Source organism: Cavia porcellus, unplaced genomic scaffold (genome assembly GCF_034190915.1).
Source record: "Cavia porcellus strain 051 isolate PalLab524CR breed Dunkin Hartley unplaced genomic scaffold, mCavPor4.1 scaffold_9, whole genome shotgun sequence".
Classification (NCBI taxonomy): domain Eukaryota; kingdom Metazoa; phylum Chordata; class Mammalia; order Rodentia; family Caviidae; genus Cavia; species Cavia porcellus.
In genome coordinates, this window is record NW_026947492.1 from 44,095,052 (window position 1) to 44,113,640 (window position 18,589).

The window sequence follows — 18,589 nt, forward strand, 5'->3', positions numbered from 1 at the left end:
AAAATTTAAGATTTTAAAAATGTTCTACTACTTATTTTCACTATTAATCTGTCTAAAAGGAGCTATGAGTACTTGTGCCACATCCTATATGTTGGGCTACTTTGAAATTTCATCAGCCGGTCAAATTGTCTATAGGATTTATACTTGACTACACAAAATTCCAGGATCTGAGCAAAATGTAGACAAGCTTTTTGTCAGACTGTGCCAGTAAGTTTCTAGTCCAAATTCAGTACAACTCATTCTGCCTCAATCTTGTCAAACCATGAACCTACAAGTTTGGAAGACAAGCAGAACATCACCATCTAATCAAGGCCCACAGTGCTGTTTGGTCCCTGGAAATAGAGGGCTGCCAGAGATTTGGGAATAAGTGGTAGAGACAGTCTCTTTGGCACTGAAGACATTATTCATCTATCTTCTTACCTGCTCTCACCCCAATTCCTTAAAATTATTATTTGTTCTGCAGAATTTTTGTTTGGCTATCACATTTAGTCAAGGTCACAAAACAAATTTTGGCTTGCAAAATTTATCTATGCTAGAATCAGAGTGTAGTTTGAGTTGAGCTGTACTTGGAAATCCTCTGGACTCACTTTGATTCTTTGTAAGAAACTGACTAAAAGCACTGACAGTTAAAACATTAGCTCAGAGTGGGGTAATGATATTACTGACACAAAAAAGCAGACATTTGGTATTGTATGACACAACTATTCTTGAAGCATAACTTAGGGTTCAAGGTTATTGTGTAATTCAGTTTCTCTCTTAGGTCATTGAAATCATCTTTAGGTCAGTCTGATGTTTCAGACCAGTTGGAAGGAATTTCATATCTCTGAGCACCATTTCTTGACCAACATAAATTATTTTATTTTTTAGTACTGGAAATCAAACTCAGGACTTTATGCTTTCCAGACACTTATACCACTGAATTATGTCTCTGCTCCTTGACAAGCATAAATCTATATATTTGTATGAAAGGATGAGTGAACCTAATGCAGAATAAGTACCATCATTATTCTCTTTTTCTTATTTTGAATTTTTTATCATTATTCTTATATGGTCACAGAAGCTACCAAGGGAGTTTTACATAATAAGATAAGTACATTGCAAATCAGAAGATCAAAAATTCTTTAATCTCTTGAGCACTTTTTAATCAAATATAACCTGCTCCACAAAAGTCTTAAAACTCTATTAATATCATAGCTCTTCCATGTGTTATATGAACCATTACCAACTGAATTCATGCTGTCTTAATACATGGTTATGCATTTATTACTGAAAAATACACAATGTACCTATAAATAATGGTTGCTTAAAATTGCACTTTGCAATTTTAACAACAAGATGCTTTCATGTACATTATTTAATTCTCATTGGAATAGTAATATTTTTAATTATTGTTATAGATATAAATGTAAAGATCTGAAATTTTAAGTGATGCACTTCATAATAATCTTGATAGTCCTTTGAGATAATAATTCACAAGCTCATTATTTACAGGATAAAGCATTTCTTCATCTTAGGTATTCTAAAATGACCCCTTACATGCTCTATATAATTATATAAATTATTTACTGAGTTTCAAGCATATACTAGGCTTTTTACTTACCATGTCATGAAATATTTATAACAAAAGGCAAATAGAAGGAAGTCAAAATCAATTTCTAGACTAGGTTACTGCAAGCACATTATATTCATAAAGCATTTTCCTAAATGGTTACTAAAACTTAATTTGTTAACTAATTTCAATGGTCTGCTAAACATACAATTTGAAATCTTTCATTATCTTGCTTTTAACTATCTTTCTGGGTTTATCTTTTGATATATCATTCTATATATAATACTTTGCAGTCTAACAACTCTGCTTTCTCTCTTAGATGTGTATTCACTTTTTCACCACTATTTTTCTTTATTGCAATATAGAATTTTATGGTCTATTTTCCATCACTTGAAGACATATTTAAGAGTCAAAACGATTTGAAGCATATAAAAAATTGGTCAAAATAAACATATTCTGATATTATCCTATGTGTTGCTTATTTCTATGATTTAGTATTAAATTTTTACTATTAGTTATCCTTTATTATGCTTCTATATTTATAACTTTTTGTCATATATTTTATGGTTTAAGAGTTAGTTCCTCTGGTTCTCAAAATAAACTTTTGATAAAAATGGTTATTGTTCTGTGTTGGAAAATGTAAAAAATAAGATTTGGAAACTGTAATGACTAAATCAAATCTATTACAATTGTAGGTTTATGTATATATGGATGAGTATGTGTCAACACAACACACAAAAAAAAGACAGAAATAAAACATAGGAAAGAAAGATGTTTCTTTGTGTTTTCTAAGAATGTTGCTAAGCGTGTTGACACATGTGCATTGTTTTCATGACAATGATTTCAATAGTAAATTATTAATCTACAACAATGAAACACTGATAATCTACCTTTGAGACAACTAAGGAACAGGTACAGAGAATACCTGAATTTGTGATGTCAGTTAAGAGTTGGACCATGGATTTATACTAAGGAAATTTGACTTCAGATATTTCATTATTTTTCTTATGAGATGATTATTTGTTAAATGCCTGGAATTCTTCCTATATTCTTAAGGTATGATAATTTAATGTAATTTCTCTGTGCATTTGATCTACTATAAAGACTAGCCTAGGTGTCTTGATGAGTATTTGAGTTTCATTTGAGTGCTATCAAATCTATCCTCCAACCCAGTGGTTTGGAGCTTTCCACATAATTCCAAGCTTATAGTGAGTTCAATCTTGTTTACCAAATTGTGGAGTATTTGTTGCAAATAGAACAAGAAAAGTTCCATATCGATGGATATTTAAAAAAAACTCACTTAGCATAATCATCCCTAAGATTAATGTCTAAAGAACCTATAAGGTTCAAAAAATGCAGAAATCATCAATATCCTATAATATATTAGAGTGGTTAGGAACTGTGGAGAGGTGTACAAAGCCAAGTCAAAATTTTGTAATCAGTAGCCTAGGATTGAGTCTTGTCTTTACCACTATTATCTGCACAATATTCAAATATGTGCTCATACTGGACTGAAAATAGTTGATTACCTGAGGCAAGACTGTTGGAAAGAATAACAATAATCTATTTATAAAGTGCCTCATACAGTTTCTCATATACAATAGACTTTTAACACAATAATTTAGTTCTTTTCTTGTTTTACTGGTAGTTTAATAATTTTGACAGCTTTCCTACTTTGCAAGCAAATGTCATCATACAGATAATGAATTTAAATCTCCTTAGTAAATTCTAAATATTGGAATAGGATAAGGTTCAAACATTCTATCCTAGCATCTTAAAGCTCTTCAAAACTGATATTCTGCCTACTTCTTTGCTTCGTTGCTCTGGGGTTTTCTCTTATGATTAACTGAAAGCTTCTGTATACATATTAAATTTGTTCTACCTAGAGTTTCATTTTGAAACATCTCTATTTAGTGAGTCTCTACTGATATTTCAAGACTTGGATCCAAAGCACCATTTATATGATGTGTTTCTCTATTTCCTAACATCACCCTAAATCATAGTATGTCATCTTGGGTAGATTAAGAAATTCCTAAGATATTTGTAAAGCACAATTCTGGATGTGTGAATGATTCACATATATGTTAGTAAGCTGAAGTTGGAGGACCCACTGTCATTGTGAGTGGTACCATACAATAAATTTATAGCCTTGATAGAATAAAAGAAAAGAAGAAGGAACCACAAGGCAGCACAGGGCTTAGGCTGTGGTATGAGTACTGCTGGTTGCTTTTAACTAGGTGGAAATCTGGAGCAAAAATGTAGACCCTGAAGCATTTGCAGTTTAACCAAAAGGAAGACTCTACAAATTTGGCACTTTTGAGAGCACTGTTGCTGAAAAGATTAGCATTAAAATAAAGTCAAGTTCTTTTCCACAGGACAGTAGGAAAGATGGCGAAAGTGTTTCTGTTCAGCAGACACCATCCTTTATGGCTCAATACTGTACAATGGTAAGCAATTTACATGAATTCTTCTTGAGGAGAGAATCTCAAGGAACTCTCACAGGAAAATATTTTTCAGAGTTCAGTCATCGAGGCACTCAGAGACCACTGCCACCAACATTCAAGGGAACTAGGGTACTACTCTTGCTGGCACTATGCTGTGGTATCATCCATGCGGTGCTGGTTTTTTAAGCATTGAATAGAAGAGCTGTGAAGACACAGGAGCTTTCGTGCAGATTTTAGAAGGATAAGTTATTTGTTTTGCAGTACTGAATTGTCATCCCTAAAAGAGCAGTGCATGAAATTATAACAATGGAACTGAAAGTGCAGTGGAGAGCCCAAGAAGTTGGAGATGCCAGATGAAGAAACTGTAGGTATTGAGAAAGGCCAGACTAAGACTGAAGGCATATGAACTGCAACTGGCAAGGCAATAGGGATCGACTTGTAAGAATTTATCTTACAAAAGCTTTCTTTAGGGCCAGATGCAGACCTGTATGATTTAATGGTTTTCTGCTTTCATTTGGTCCTACCTTTCTTAACTTTCTCTTGTCTCCCTTATGTAATGGGAATGTTTTACTTTGTACTGATATATGTTGGAAATATTTACCTTTCTTTTCTTCTGAGGATTCACACCTAATAATTTGCTTTGAGTCTTGGAGAAGACTTTGGACTTGGACTGAACTGTTAAGACTTTGGCAACTCTTAAAGGTGAACTAAATGGTTAGTGCACACTTAACTGGACTTGAGTGATGAATTGTTGTGATTTAGATCTAAAGTACGCCCTCAACTTCTTTTGTATGTAAGGTGATTGGCTTACGGGGACACTATACTTACCAATGGATCCATTCATTGATGAGTTCAGTAGATAAATGTGCCCCTGGGAGGTGGGACTTGAGGATATGATACTCGAGGCATGAAATACAAGTATGTATTCTTGTCCCTGGCTCCTACTCTATCTTTCTATCCTTCCTGGATGTTATGAGATGTGCATTTTTCCTCTGATATGAACTCCACCATGTTATTGTACCTTGCAAACAACCAGGAACAGATGGAATCTTCTGAAAACTGCCAGCTCAAATAATCATCCGATCCTTGTAGGTTCTGGGTGTTTTGATCCAGTGATAAGAAAGTGACTAGCACAACTGATCATTTTACTTCAACCAATAACTACCAGTTTATGTTAATCATCTGTAGCTAATGAGCTACCAATGCAACATACTGTTGACATCAATGTACATGTATAGTACATGTGTATACACAGAGCTAGACTCAGGTATTTTAGGGTCATATCAACATGCTACTCAATTTTTATCCTTTCACGTAGTATGAACTAAATTTGAAAATATCAAAATTGCTAGAAGTCCAGTAAGTAAAATATTACACCTTACATTTCCTGTTTAATTGATTTAACATGTTTTGGGGATACTGTCTTTGAAGAAATCTAAAACTAGAACCAGGCTCCTAGAAAAGAATGTCATTTTTGTGTTTATTTCTTAAAATATTCATATGACTCTGGAAAATTATCTTTTGTTCCATATCTCCTCTTCCATTCTCATTATTTCTGTGTATAAAACTTAAATTGCCTATGTTCTCTAAAGTCATTTCTGATGCATTAGACTTTTTTACTTAAATCCATTTCCTTAGATCATGTTATTTATGAGTCCATTTATGAACTGCATATATAGGTTGGCATTATTTCAAAACCTACATTTTATTTATGCAACTCAAACATGATTTATTACAACAAAATGCACATCAAAAAGAAACTACAGTGAAATCATTGCCACAATCAATATTATATTTTACTACCCTCAAGTTGAAACCCTGTACTCTTCAGCTATTACTTTCCACTATATCATCTCTGTCAGACTTAGGCAACTCCTACTATACTTCCTGTCCTTAGAGTTTGCCTAATCTGGACAGTCATATAAATTGCATCATACAATCTGCAGTATTTTGTGATTGGCTTCTTTCATTTTGCATGATGTCTTAAACTTCATCTACATTGTAGCATAAGTCAGTAAGTACCCTGCTCTTATACGTGGTTCACTAATGTTCTGTGGATGTGCTATATTATTATCCCTGCATCAGTGAATGAAAAATTTGGACTATTTCTACCATTTAATAATGAACAATGTTATTTAATTGTGTCTTTGGGTATATAATTAAAAGAACAATTTCTAAGATAAAAGAAAACTATGTGTTTAAATTTCAGAGGAAAATCTAGAGTGTTTTCTGAAGATGCTGTACCATTTAACGTTTCACAAGAAATACAGTAATTTTTTTGTTCTCTACATTCTGATATCTGATACTTGATGAAATTCATCAAGGTGGGTGTTAAATAGTATCTCACTGAAGTTTTGATTTGTCTTTCTTTAATGATTAATGATTTTCATGTGCTCATTGTCATTTGTTTATCTTCTTAGATAAATATTTGTTATGGATTAAAAACAGGTGGTCAACTTAACACCAGCTGAATTAAGGCAGCATGGTCTGTGTGTAGATGGCCCACCTCAGGAAAGTTGCCAGCATAAATAAAGAAGTGGAAAACAAGAGCTGGGCATTGTGGGTTCTCCTGCATTGCTGTTTGGAACAGTTGGTTCTCCTGAGAAGCTCATTATGACTAGCTTCCCCATTATCATCCAAAGAGCTTGGGACCTTGTTGGTGAGAGTGGATGTGGTTCACTTTGGGGGAGCACTGGTCCTTACATTGAGCATCATTTCCTGGCTCTGGAAAGAAAGATGTGTGTTCAATTTCCAGGAAAATCTTGTCATGCTGACTTACTAGGACTCTACTGTTCTCATAGTGGGAGAAGCTTGGGACCTCCTTGTTGCTAAGGATGACTGTGGTACTTTCCATGGGAGTTCTGGTCCTTATTTTGAGCATGACTTCTCGGTTCCAGTGTAGAACCCTCAACCTACTCGCACAGCTCCTTCATCATGCTGGCATAGACTTTCTCTCTTCCACTGCTGACCTTTTGGCATTCCCAGTACAGATCAATAAAACAGACAGGTATGACTCCTAGTTGTGGGCTCAGGCCTCCAGTTGGATGAATGGGAGGCACTGTCATGAGCTCTAGATCTTTAGCTGGACTCATGCAGGACATTTCTGTGGGATCCAGGCCCTTGGCTGACTATTCTGGGTCTTTATTGTTGCAGACAAATTTCTTGCACTTTCTTGTAGTTAACTCTGGGTGACTCTCATAAAATAATATTATAAATTCTGTGTCCTGTTTGTAATTTTTCTCCCTGCAACCCCTGAATACAACAATATTCAAATCAATTTTTAGTTGTATTATTTGTTTTGTATTACTGAGCTATCACAATTTATTTTTTACATATTCTAAAAGTAAGTAACTTTCAAATGTATGATTTACAAATATTTTCTCTTATTCTATTTGTTTTCTTTTCATTTTCATGATGTCCTCTGAAGCACGAAACTTATTAAATTTATTGAAGTTCAGTTTAGCAATTTTTCCCTTGGTGTTTGCAGTTTTGATGTCACATCTAAGACACCAGTGCCAAATACATGATGATTAAAATTGACCTCTGGGTATTAGAAATATGAATCATATGAGCTTCAATTATACTTTCCTTATAAGCTTTATAAATTTGTTTGTTTGTTGTAAGTACTAGGAAGTAAACTCAGGACCTCACACTTGCCAGGCAGCCACTGTGCCACTGAGCTATATCCTCAGCCCAATTTCTAAGCCCAATTTTCTTCTAAGAACTTTTTGGTCTACCTTTAACCTTTATGTCTTTGATTTGTTCTAATCATTGCATGTGGTATGAGGACAAGATCTTATTGCTGATTATTTATTTAATTTATAAGAAAACGTACAAAGGCAGAAGCACTGCAATTTTTAGTCCAACCTGGGCTTAGCAAGTCAATGAACGCTTGATTCAAAATAAAACATTTAGAATGCCTGAGAGTGTAACTCACTGGGAAAGTCCTGGTTTTAATACCCAATAATTGTTTTAATGTATATCCTGATTTTCCTGTCTCATTACCAATTCAAGCTTCAGGTCTTCCCTGATTTCAGTTCACAGTTAAGTAACTGTGAATGTTGAAAATGTTTAAATATAACAAATTTTACTTAATTTCTTTTTACTCTGAAAGTAGTACATTATGTAAATTTGTACAGGTATTTGAAAGCTAAATCATATGAGCTTCAATTATACCTTCCTTATAAGTTCTACAACTTTGGAAAAATTACACTATTTTTCCAGACTTAAATTTTCCCTTCAAAATAGAACTTAGAATGACTGACATATTTTTGATAACTTACATAGTTCCTATAAGTAGTTCTTGTTTTTTACTCCCTTTTCTTTATGCTGTTATCACTTTTTTACCACCTGTCATAGATCCCTTCTTAGTTTTGTGCTCCATTGTCTTCCTTAAAGACATTACCTTTACTGAGTCTTCTTTACACCTGGAAGCACTTAATAATTTCACATGTGATAGCAGATTAAATGACCTGTTTATTTAACTGTAGAAATTAATATAAAAACAATAATAGTAGTAAGAAAGTTAAAACACAAAGGTAAGCTACTTTTAAAGTCAAAGCAAAAGAGACTCAAAGGTATAACTTGATGAATGGAATATCAGAGAAAGTCATTCTCTTTTCATTGAATATGAACACGTGAGCTTCACTATATTTCAGACTCTGTTAGGCAATGGCCAGGCAGAGTGGGTAAAATACACACAATCCTTGTCTTCATGGAACAGGCAATTAGCCCAGTATATTTCATAGACAGTTGGAAGTAATATTTTCAACTCATGTTGTCTCTATGCATCAAGTGCTTTATGGAAATTTGTTGGAAAAAAATTACCTTAGCTACTTTCCCAAACACAATTATTCTCACAACCTGGAATCCTAATGTGAGCCATGGAATAAAGCATAGTTAAGTCATTCAGATAACCTGTTACTTGGACAAAGAGCTGAAACCTGAAAGGACTTTGCCCTAGATAGAACACTACAGCAGTGAGAGGCAGGACCAAGGGAAGCTTACCTTGAGGGCATTTTTTTCTGCCCCTAGGCAACTTACCTGTGGTGCAAAATGAGTTCCAATGGGCTACTTGGGCATCAGCAATGCCCCTCTAGGTACTACCCCAGACCAAAGCTATATGTATGCCCCCCACACCACGTGTCCAGCAGAGAAAGCCAGACTCCAGTGGTCATGGGTTCTCTCCGCATTCTTAGAATCAACAATGGTTATCAGCGATGTCTCTTGTTGAATAAAGGCCACTTTTATATTTTCTGTCTTTCTAAATCCTGAAAATCCCTCAGTTAGTTCCTTGATCAGGAACAGAAATGCAAGTGACTCCTGGGTCCTCCCAGTTTGAGTCCCCTGCCAATTCATGGACTGGACCACATCCTGGATTAATTCCTCATTTCTCAATGTGTGGAAGCTGCTCATCTAATCACTGCTGGTCTGCAGACAACACCAGCCTAATCCACTTACCGCAGGTGAACCAACCCTGTCCAAGGATTACTCTGTGCCTGTGAGCTGTGCTCACACCTGATTTTCCTTTTCTATCCCCAGACTAGGGTAGCAGTTCTCACATTTCTTGTGCAGTCCGAAGCAGAGCTGTTACTGTGGTCCACTGGGACTGCACCTGTGCCTTTTGGTGATGACTAAAAAGCATGAGTTGGAACCCATTAACCATGCATCCAAAAGAGTAGAGGGCAATCCTTTCTACATTGGCCACAGTCTAGGTTGGCTCATTTTACCTTTATTGAATCATGGGAGATACTTTTTACTCCCCCCCCCCCAAAAAAAAAAACACACTTCTGGGTGCCTGGTTCGTAACCTTGGTACCCTTGGCCTAAAGAAAACCTCATGAATTAAACAATTAATCTTTACTGCCAGGAGGCTTGGCCAACCTACAAACTTAATGGCAGTCCATTGCCTAAAAAGGGGACGTTTGACCCTTGTATTCTTGAAAATTTATGACTTTTGTTATAGTGGTGACAAGTTAGTAGAAATTCTGTATGTGCAGACCTTCTTTACCCTAAGAACAAGCTCTTCTCTCATTAAATCATATACACCTGCTCAAATATTTTTAGCTAGCTCTACTGCACCACAAACTTTCCCTTCCAGCCCAAAGACCCCCAGGATGAGATGTCACCAATCTTTAACCCACACCCTTCTCTATATCCCGAGATCAAACCCTGCAGCCTTCTAAGCCAAAGATTTCTGCTCCTGTGGAGCAGGTATCTCCCCCTCCATCCTCCAGGGTCTCTAATTCTTTCCCTAGGGCCTCCAAACACTCCCCCAGCATCTCTAATCCCTCCCCTAGCATTTCTCCTCAGTCTCCAGTTCTAACTCCTCCCTGCTGAGCTGCCTGTCCTGTCTGAGGGTTCTCTGTCTCCTCTTGTATTGCCATTTTCTCCACCCATTCACCATACTTGCTCTGGGGCAATCCAGCCTTCTGGCAGGCCACATGGTTGCTGCAGCTTGGATGGAGGATAGCTGCCATTTTTGGCCCTCCCCCACATGGTAGGGCACTGCCAACTTGGGATGGGTCTCATGATCAATGTCTGCTCCCTTATGGCTCCTCATGTGATCAGCAACCACGGCCCTGTGGGCAGCAGTTAAATTGCTGCAGGGCACACAGTGACCCGCCAATGGCCTGTGTTTCCTTGTCTGGGTGTGATGAGCAGCCACTTTGTAGCCAATCATTGGATAATTGCCCACACATGCCTGCCAGACATTGGCTGCTCAATGGCCATCTACTCCACAGTCTTTTCTACCTCAATCTCTGCTCCCACTTAGAGAACAGGCTCGCCCAGAGGGACTTGTTAATATACATGTACCTTCCTCCCTTTCTGACTTATCTCACATTAGACATAAATTATGTTGCTTCTCTGTTGACAAACAGAATTATATCAAAGAATTTGAATTTATAACTGTTATGGTTTACATTTTAAGGATATTTATGTGATTCTGAATTCCACCTTCAGCTCACAAGAGCAAGCTCAGCTGTGGCAAGCAGCTCGAGAATAAGCTGGTCACAGACATAAGGCAAACACTGCTGAAAATGACCCTCAGCCTACTGTAGTGCCACAGCAAGATCCTAACTGGAATTATCAAAATGGAGAAAGTTCTCGAAAAAATGGTTATGATGATTCAATGTCTAATTGTGGGCTTTAATATATTTGCTCACAAGCATAATAACTATAACAAACTTTTAGAACAGGTCCAGGAGGCTAATGAAAACCCAGTTATAGGGCTGGGAATTTAGCTCAGTGGCATAAGCACCTGCCTTGCAAGCAGGCAGTCGTGAGTTTGATCCCCGGTACCAATAAAAAGGAAAAAGACAAAAGAAAAAAAAAAAAAAACAGTTGTATTCCTAAATTGGATTAGGGACACCTTAATTAAATTTACTAAAGTAAACCCAGACTCTTATGAAGGGATGATTGTTGTTAACTCTTATTTTATTTCTCTCAGTCTGTTCCTGAGATTTGTACAAAGTAACAAAAGGTTGAAAATGGCCCTCAAACCACACAAGGAAACCTTCTTAATTTAGCTTTCCATGTCTTCAACAACAGAAAAAAAAATTCAAAAAGAGGAGAAAGAAGCTCAAAAGAAAAAAATTTGCTAAATATCAATCTGATATCTTAGCAGTGGCACTTGGGGCTCCCAAGCCAGGAAAGCCAAAACAAGGCAGAGCTGCCCAAGCCCCTCCTGGACCATGCGTCAAATGCAGCAAAGAAGGACACTGGACAAGAGAATACCCTAATCCTGGTGTTCCTTTGGGGCCCTGCCCTTATTACAATGTCAAGGGCCACTGGAAGAGCCACTGTCCTAACTGCCAGAGAGCAGGTAAGCCACGTTCTATCTTCCTGCCTGCCCTCACAGGAATCACCATCACCACCAGACTGATCATTAACAGATCTGCTTGGACTTGCTGCTGAAGATTGGTGGGGCTTGGGTGGAGCCCACAGCCCCTATTAAGGTATCCTTCTTGGAACCCTGAGTCTCACTGGAGGTCTCTGGTTAAACACTATCTGTACTTGCCGACATGGGGTGACTTATAGTGAACTTTCTGAGTTTTCAGGTCCTTGTAATAAGTCCTCAATCTTTGTGGTGGGCATGGACAGCCAGCCTACACAGCCTTTGCAGACTGGGCCTATCCTATGCAGATTCCAGACTCTTTTCTTTACCCAGAACTTCCTAGTAATTCCAACATGCCCCACACCCCTTTTAGGTAGAGACCTCCTTCAAAATCTTAACTTCTCCCTTATCTTCTCCCTCCCCACGGCTCTAGTCCTCCAAACAGCCTCACAATGCACCGCAAAGCCATCCTCTCCCCTTCCTTCTTCTCTGGTTGATCCCATAGTCTGAGATACTTACAATCCCACTCGCGCTACCCATGTCATGCCTATTTTAATTCATCTCAGGGATCCTTCAATTTTGCCTTGTGTTCCCCAATATCCCATAGCTCCTAAACAGTTACAGGGTCTTAAACCTATAATTAAGTGTCTTTTAGACAATGGTTTTCTTAAACCTACCTATTCACCATATAATACTCCCATTCTCCTGGTACTCAAGCCTGATGTGTCCTATCACCTGGTTACAGGACCTTAGGATAATCAATAGTGCTGTTACCCCAACCCACCCAGTGGTGTCAACCTTTATTTCATGCTCTCTCATATCCCTCCCTCTATCACTCACTTTACAGTTGTAGGTTTTAAAGGTGCCTTTTTTTTACCATCCTCCACACCCTGATTGTCAGGATCTCTTTGCATTTACATGGAGTGATCCCGATATTCTCAAGTCTCAACAACTTACTTGGACAATACTCCCCCAAGGGTTCAGGGATAGTCTCCACTTCTTTAGCCAAGCCCTTCCTGCTGACCTCACAGAACTTGATCTCAAACCTAGTACTCTCCTTCAATACATAGATGACCTCCTCTTATGTTTTTCATCCCATTGGCTAGCCATACAGCTTTCAGCTAATCTCCTTAATTTTCTTGCCAATCATGGATAGAGGGTCTCCCCTGTTAAAGCTCAGATAGCTTCCACAAAAGTCAAATATCTAGGTCTCTCTCTCACCACCACCACTCATTCCATCACCACAGATCATAAGGCTATTCTTCAATACCTCCAGCTCACTACTAAACAACAGGTCACCTCTTTCCTAGATTTAGCTAATTTCTTTTGTCTCTGGATTCCTAACTTTGCAGTTCTAGCTCTCTTTACAAGCCCTCTGAGGGTCCCTCATCAAAACCCCTAGACCCCACCATACCCATGCATGCCCCCTTTCATAAATTAAAAGAGGCTCTCCTAAGAGCTCCAGCCCTTACCCTTCCTGATTCCACCCAAGCTTTCACTCCATATACTACCTCTCTGGGCCACAATGTTGTAGGTGTACTAGGACACAAGAAGAGACCTTCTTTTCAAGCAGTAGCCTACTTGTCAAAACAGTTAGACAACACAGTAAAAGAATGGGCTCCTTGTCTCTGAGCCCTTGTGGCTGCAGCCCTACTGACACAGGAAGCTAAGGGCAGTCTATTACAGTACACTCACCCTATCACCTAAATGAGCTCATCTCACACAAGGCACTCCCTGCTCTGAGGACCCCTTCTTGCCTTCAACAGTTACATCTAGCCTTCTGTCATGACCCTTGTATCTCTATTGCAACTAGGGGTCCTCTTAATGTGGCAACTTTACTTTCCACCTCAGAGGGCCATCCTCACCATGACTGTATTGAGGTCTTACAGATAACTCCCATCCCTTTCCCTCACATTAGTAGCACACCTCTCTCTTTAGCCTCTGACACATGGTTCATAAATGGCAGTTCAACAAACACAGATGGCCAAAAAAAAAAAAAAGTCAGGATATGCAATAGTTAGCCAATCAAAAGTTATAGAGGCAAATCCCTGCCACCTGGGGCCTCTTCCCAGAGAACAGAACTTACTGCCCTTACAAGGGCTTTTACACTAGAAAAGGACAAAATCATAAATATTTACACTGATTCAAAATATACATTTAGCATTTTACACTCTCATGTCTCTATCTGGCAAGAACAGGGTTTTATTAAATTTTAGGGAATGCTCATCATTAATGCATCTCTTATCCTTAAACTTCTAGAGGCAACACAACTCCCAAAGCAGGCAGGAGTTCATTGCAGGGGACACCAGAATTCTGCAGATCCTATTGCTCAAGGCAATGCCTTTGCAGATTCATAACCAATTTAGCTGCACAAAGGCCCTCTCCTCATCTTCTACCGTTAGTCCCAAACAGTCTTCCTCAGCCTAATTATTTACCAGAGCAGATACAGCTACTTCATAAACCAGGTTACACATAAAACATTCATGGATGGATTTTCCAAGGATCAAAATTTGTTCTCCCAGATCAGCAGGCCTTAAACATTATCACTGACTTACATAGCTGTTTCCATATAGGATCACAGGCCCTATACCAACTCTTAGCCCCAGTAGTCACACATGTCATCTCTGTGCTAAGACCTCTCCTCAGGGACATACAATACCCCCTTTCTTTCCCACTCATCAATTTTAAGGACACACCCCTGGCCAGGACTGGCAGGTAGATTTCACACATATGCCCCACCAAAACTCTCAAATATCTTCTCACTTTTGTACTTTTTCAGGATGGATAGAAGCCTTTCCCACAAACAGGGAGACCATTGATGTAGTTACTAAAGTCCTATTACAGGAATCATCAGAGTATTCATTCAGAAAATGGTCCTGCCTTTATTTCTCAGATCACTCGACAGGTTATCAGGCTTCTACATGACCTGGCCCCTACACATTCCATACCATCCACAATCCTCAGGAAAATTATAAAAGGCAAATGGTCTCATAAAAACACACCTTATAAAGCTCATTTAAGAACTACACCAACCTTGGCCTCAACTTCTACTTCCCAGGGCTCCTACATTTGTAAGTCCTTTTGAACTTTTGTATGACAGGCCAATGTTACCCCACAATCTTCCTACTCCCCAAAGTCTCCCTCCTCTTGCTGACTATACCCCAGTCCTCTCCTTCTCCAACACTTGTTATGACAACATGCTTATCTCTCAGCCTTCCTCAACTCTCTAAAGGGGCCAAACCAGATCCTCCCACATCCCCAGGAGATATAATTTATCTCAAATGTTCTAAATCCACAGGACTACAACCAAGGTGGAGTGACCCCTATCTGGTCTTCTTGGCAACCCCTACAGTGGTGAAAGTTGCTGGACTCCCATCCTGGTTTCACATCACTCAAGCTAAGTGGTGCCCTCCCAGCCCTAAATCTAACCATTCTGACCCATCTTCTGTCACCTACCCATCTCCGTTTCACCAAGGCCTCACAGCCACAATGCTCAGGCTAAGTTATGTTTTGTTATCCAATTTGGTTCCTAATTTCTTACATCTATTAATTATTCTTTTTACAGCAAGACTCTTAACAGTCTTTCCTAAGGACTCCCACATCATGTGCAAGATCATCTTCATATCATTCTACATGACAACTGTCTTAGTTATCTCTACTCTCAGCTGTTTGGTCAAAAGTGACATCCCTGAAGACCTAGGCTCTTACCTTCTTTGTAGTGACACAGCCAGAGCCATCCCCACCCCTCTTATTCTTTCCAGCTCAACTCCTGGACCACAGACAAGTCTTACCTACCTACCCTCTTAACTTTTATGAGAGGGAATAATCACCTCTCATAACTTCTCATAACTTCACTCCTTCTAACCCCACACTTATTTTTTCAGAATTCTACCTCACCGTGGTAATGATTCTACCTCACTGTGGTAATGATTCTACATATCTAAATCAAAGGCACCTTTTCTTCTACCTCACCTGGGTCCTTAAATATGATGGTGGCCTGCCTCCTCATAGCACCTTGTCTCTTTGGTTTTTCAGTCTAATATATGGGCATTCACCAATGATACAGTTGTCCTGGCTGAAACACCTGACACCAGCTTCTGCACGGGCATCAACCATCATCTGTCATCCCGTCAACCCTCCTAAACCCCAATATGGTGCCTCTTTCAGCAGAAAATAGTAAGAGAGAAGAAAACTTCTCCCTTTTCTTAACAGTAAAAAAATGGGAATGAAAGGACTTTGTGCTAGATAGAAAACACCACAGCAGTGGAGGCAGGACCAAGGGAAGCTTACCTTGAGGGCAATTTTCCTACCCTTAGGCAATTTACTTGTGCAAAATGAGCTCCAATGGGCTACTTGGGCATCAGCAACACCCCTCTGGGTACCACTCCAGACCAAAGCTATACGTATGCCCCCCACACACACCACACCATGCGTCTGGCAGAGAAAGCCACATCCCAGTGGTTGTTGGTTCTCTCTGTGTTCTTAGAATAAAGGCCACTTTTATTTTATATTTTCTGTCTCTCTAAATCCCAAAAATCCCTATCAAAACCTATGGTATAAATTGGCAATCTAGAATTCTAGTATTTTCTTATTATGCCAAACAAAAGGTTTGTTGTGTTTTGTTTCATACCCGCAATCAATCATTCTGACACACAGTAGTGAGATAAGTATTGAAAAGTGACCAAGTTTTTATTTAAATTCACAAAGATCCAGAAAAGGATGTCAGCAGTTTTATGACCAATAGCAGAGCTGCCAGTAGAACCCCATTCACTCTGAGGCTGGTGGTTCCTGCTAGTGAATGTAGCTCTCTAACTGGTAAAGGCAGTTGCATGATTGAAGCAATATGAGAGTGCAAGGGCTGAAGTAGTATTAGTGAGAGATATGCTCACCAACTCAATTGAGTGCGCCATGAGTGTTACTGGCATCCCACAATCCACCACTGAGTTTGTCAAACAGTTGGGTCATGTTGGGGTTCCCCCTGAAGAGCGTGACCATGCTGTACTGACCCAAGCCATCAAGATCTCCAGTCATCTTTGCAGGTGGTCAGGCCTATACCACTCAAGAGAGTTTGCCATTCTACAGCCAGATTTGACCAAACTGCCCCAGCTGGCAATGTAACAGTCTCTTTTTCCCATTGAAAGGGTTGCTGGCCCAAACCGGACACTTTAGCCAGAAAAAGCCTCAGCCGGAATTAGGGAGCTCCTGCCTCACCCGCCCCTAGAGATTTACCTGTAACCCTATACCCCCTAGGTTCCACCCTAGGCCGAGGCTACTTATGTGCCTCACTCCACGTGTTCCAGAGAGAGATCGCTGCCCCGGGCTGGAGATGCTGCGCCCCAGGGGGCCAGGGGTGTCTCTCCCCGCATTCCCAAAATAAAGGTTACTTATATTTTAAACTTCTTATCTTTTCAGCCACCACCACCGGCCAGTCCTTCCCCCTTTGCTCCCCTTCTCAGACCTATCACCCATGATGCATGGAAATACTTGATTCAGTGCAAGTTAGGGTGTGTCTGCTCAGACTGCTTCTCATGAACTCACCATTCTGTTGTAAACCCAAATATCGAATTAAATCATCCACGTATTGTAATCCTTTCTCTAGTCTTCCTCACAATCCAAAAAGTTATATTTATAATTATATTGAGATGTTATTAGAATCCCAGCAGGTTAATTCCAATCTACAATCACCAAGGAATCCATGGCGAGAGTAAAGACACAAAGGCATATTTCAAGTTAAGAGCAGCCAAGGGGTCCTAAATCCAATCCTGTGAGGACATGCAGACAGAGGCCTCAATCCCAGGCCTCTCCCAGCATTTATTATCTTGTGAAAAAGGAGGGTGGCTCAGGGGTGAGTGATAGTGGGAAGGTGGGAATTACCTGAGTAATGAGCTGGCTGGCCAAGTGCAAGACTGGCATCTCTGTGAATTGCAGAGATAAAGATATGCAGAAGGATCAATTTACATAATCCAATTAAAGTAGCAACGGAATTGTTTTGGGGAGCTATAGCTTTGGTTTGTGATATGCAAACTTTTGTGCCCTGGGGAGTCATAGCTTCTTACCTTGAGGCTGGTAACTAGTTCATATTCCTGGAGTGATTTGCTCTAACATCTCCTATGCTCAATTCTGTATATTGGAGAACACTATATGAGGAAACAGGACTGTCTGATGGCTATAGATTTTGCATATTAGCATCTGGGCTAGTATTATTTGCAATGCTCAGAGCCAACTGAAGAGAGAAGCAAATACCCTAGCCAGCCTTTTACATATCAATATAAGGAAATGAATCTCCAAGTAATCTAAGTCACAATAATTGTTTTGGATTCAAAGGGAGTCACTGGAGTTGTCTCACACACTATTCCAAACAATTTAATTAGCTGCATAATTGTCCATAAAGGAATCTAAATCAATGAGGTCCATCAGATGTCTAGTACACAGGTCAATGCTGCAAACCCAGTGGAAGAACCATCACTGGATCTACTGTCAGTATTAGTATGGCTCAATATTCAATCAATGTCAGTTTTTCCTCAGAGAAGGGTGGCATGAGGAGTAGATGATCCATATGTATAGTTTCTGAACAGTCAGTAGTTCCAAATTTTAAATAGTTTGTAAATTTTCAATTTCTACACACTTTACCATCCACTCATGATTTTTTTAATTAAAGCAGTTTTAAAGCATTTTAATTTCTTTCTCTGTTTAGCTGTTAATGATTTTTTAATTAAAGCATTTTAAAGCATTTTAATTTCTTTCTCTGTTTAGCTGTTAA

The 18,589-nt window shown here is 39.0% G+C and overlaps 1 pseudogene; it reads left to right on the forward strand.

Moving 5' to 3' along the window:
* Positions 1–18,380, forward strand: part of LOC100725463 (poly(rC)-binding protein 2-like) — a 146,398-nt pseudogene extending 128,018 nt beyond the window's left edge.
* The last annotated feature ends 209 nt before the right edge of the window (positions 18,381–18,589 follow it).